This window comes from Grammomys surdaster, unplaced genomic scaffold, assembly GCF_004785775.1.
Source record: "Grammomys surdaster isolate TR1022 unplaced genomic scaffold, NIH_TR_1.0 227, whole genome shotgun sequence".
Taxonomy (NCBI): Eukaryota; Metazoa; Chordata; class Mammalia; order Rodentia; family Muridae; genus Grammomys; species Grammomys surdaster.
The window spans coordinates 1,340,014-1,343,111 of NW_021604672.1; positions in this window are offsets into that span (position 1 = coordinate 1,340,014).

Here is a 3,098-nt window from a genome sequence, read left to right on the forward strand (position 1 = left end):
CTCTCTCTCTCTCTCTCTCTCTCTCTCTCTCTCTCTCTCTCTCTCTCCTCTCTTTATCAAATTTCAAGCCAATCCATAAACTTCTTCATTCATACTTCTCTCAAACAAAACGATGACTCTGATTCTTCTACAGTCATGCTTGAGTCTTATGGTTCCATCAATCTGGGAACATTTCAAAATCATTTTATTTAGTTCTTCTTCACCTCTCAGTCAACTAGACTCCCATATAGATTCCAGTATCTAAAAAATTCACTCAGCTATCTATAGTAATTTTGCCACTGCCAAAGTGAAGGAGGACTTTGGGAAATGTATTCTCTTTTCATTTCCCATGATATTCTAAAAATATGCAGCTGAATGAAGTTCTCTCTTCACTTGGAGCTGATGCTGGCAACAGCAATTCCATTGTTTTTAAATCCATAATGGCAAAAATGTAATTTCATCCACAGCCTATCTTAGGCATGATAAATACTGAGATAATTCATAAACTCAGGGACCTATGAAGACCTCTACTGAGAGAAATTCTTATTGAACCATAGGAAGGGTGATTTCACCTGCAAGTTTTAGCTTAAGAATCACCACACACTTCCAAGTTCTCTGAGATAATCAAGGTAAATAGCAGTAGCTTGTATTGCTCTGGAAGTCTCCTGGACCTACTGATTAACAATCCAATGGAAATTTTTTTCATGCATGGAACAGGGAGTTTTCTTAGACAGTCTCGGCTTCTTGGGGTGAAATATTATTACCATGGCATAATCTATTAAAGTATATAGTGTTTTATTTTGCATTAAACTGAAATTATATATTTTATTATTAAAATATATAATCTTGATATCATATATATTTTAAAGGAATCTTGTAAAACGATATTCATTATGGATTTTCCAAACATCCTTAGCATTATCCTCCCTTCTTTCCCCCTGCATTACCCTCCCTCACTTCTTTTCCTCTTTAAAGTCATCCCCCTTCTTTACCATTTTCTTCTTCATAACACCTGTTTCCTACTCTCCTTGTCTGTAGGGATCATTTTCCCCCACCTTCTTTCATTGCCCAATTCTACCTTCCTGAATTCTGCAATTACATTTGGCTATATGTTCAAATCCAAATATTTAGTCAGGATCCACCAATGAGAAAATTCACGTGATGATTGTCTTACTGGGCCCAAGTTACCTGTGTCAACATAGTATTTTTCAGTTCCATTATTTCTCTTAAAATTCCACGATTTTATTATTCTTTGCACACCAATAGTATTCTACTGTATATTCTAGCACTTACACACACACACACACACACAAATATATATATATATATGTATGTATGTATATGTATATGTATATGTATATGTATATGTATATGTATATGTATATGTATATGTATATGTATATGTATATGTATATATATACCCTATACATACTATATATAGTACTCTAGCTTGTCAGTTGGTACATATTTAATTTGCTTTCATTTCCTAGTTCTTATGCATAGAGCAGTGATGAATATGACCCTATAGAAAGGTATTAGCTTCCTTGGTAATATGCCTATATTAATTAGGGCTTCTGTTGCTATGGTGAAACACCATGGCCAAAGCTCAAGTTTGGGAAGAAAAGGTTTATTTGGCTTACACTTCTACATTATAGCTCATCATTGAAGGAAGCCAGAATGGGAACTCACACAACACAGGAATCTAGAGGCAGAAGCTAATGTAGGGACCTAGGCAAAGTGCTACATACTAGCTTGCTTTCCATGGCTTGTTTGGCTTGCTTTTGTATATAACTCAGGACTACGACCCTATGCATAGCACCGCCTATATTAAGCCAGTCTCTTCTCTATCATCATTTATTAAGAAAGTGTCCTACACATTTGCCTATAACCTGATCTTATGGAGCCATTTTCTCCATTGACAGTCCCTCCTCTCTGAAGTCTCTTGCTCCTGTCAAGTTGACATAAAACTAGCCAAAGCAATGTCATGGAGTGGCATAACTGGGCTGTGTGGTTTATCTCCTTTTTGCTTTTTGAGAATTCCCCATACTGATTTACATAGTAGCTGTACCACTTTACAGTCCTACCAACAATGAATGACAGTTGCTTTCTTTTCCTTACATCTTCAACTTCGAGCAACAATAAATAGTCTGTTGTATATATTTCTATTTTATATGTCACAATTGTATAAATGGAACAATAATAGAGAAGATGATGCCACAATTTTCAGAGTGAGTTGGGGGATGAGAGGAATTGGAAGAGAGAGAAAGATGGCTTGGAATGTTTTAAGTATAGTATACATGTATGACATTCTTAAAAATTAAATTTAAATATAATGTTTTTCTTTTTCATATAAATAAATAAACAAAATATTTATGATATTTTACTATGTCTACATCATTAATTTCCAAAAAGAACATTTTTCTGAAGAATAAAGGGATGCTCTATTAAAAATTAAGCTAGAGTAACAGTCATACAACAGCATAATGCAGGTGAATCATGATGAATGACCAATGAATATGGGTACCCTAAACTAGGTATGTCTCATAGAAGTAAACAACTCAACTTTGTTTCAAATCTATCTCACTCCTATACTCTGTTCATACAGTAGTATTGTTCCTTTAGTGTGGTAGTTTGAATAATTTGGCCCTAATAGACTCATGTGTTTGAATGCTTGACTCTTAGGGAGTGATATTATTAGAAAATGTGGCCTTGTTAGAGTATGCATGGCCTTATTGGAGAAAGTGTCATTGTAGTTGTGGGCTTTGAAGTCTTCTATGCTCAAGCTACACCCAACGTGTCACACAGTTTTCTGCTACCTGCAGAACTATTGGCTCCTCCAGCACTATGTCTGTTAACATACTGTCATACTTCCTGCCATGATGATGATGGACTAAACCTCTGAAATTGTAAGCCAGCCACAATTAAATGCTTTCTTTATAAGAGTTGACATCTTCATAGTGTCTCTTCACAGCAATAAAACCCTAATGAAGACATCTACTCATCACACAATAAAGAACCATCAATGCGGCCTTTGTTCCCTCTTATTCTCTCTTCTAACTGGTAGAAGTCCATCTTATGAACACAACTGGGCTATCTCTATATCTGTTCTCATTACTTAA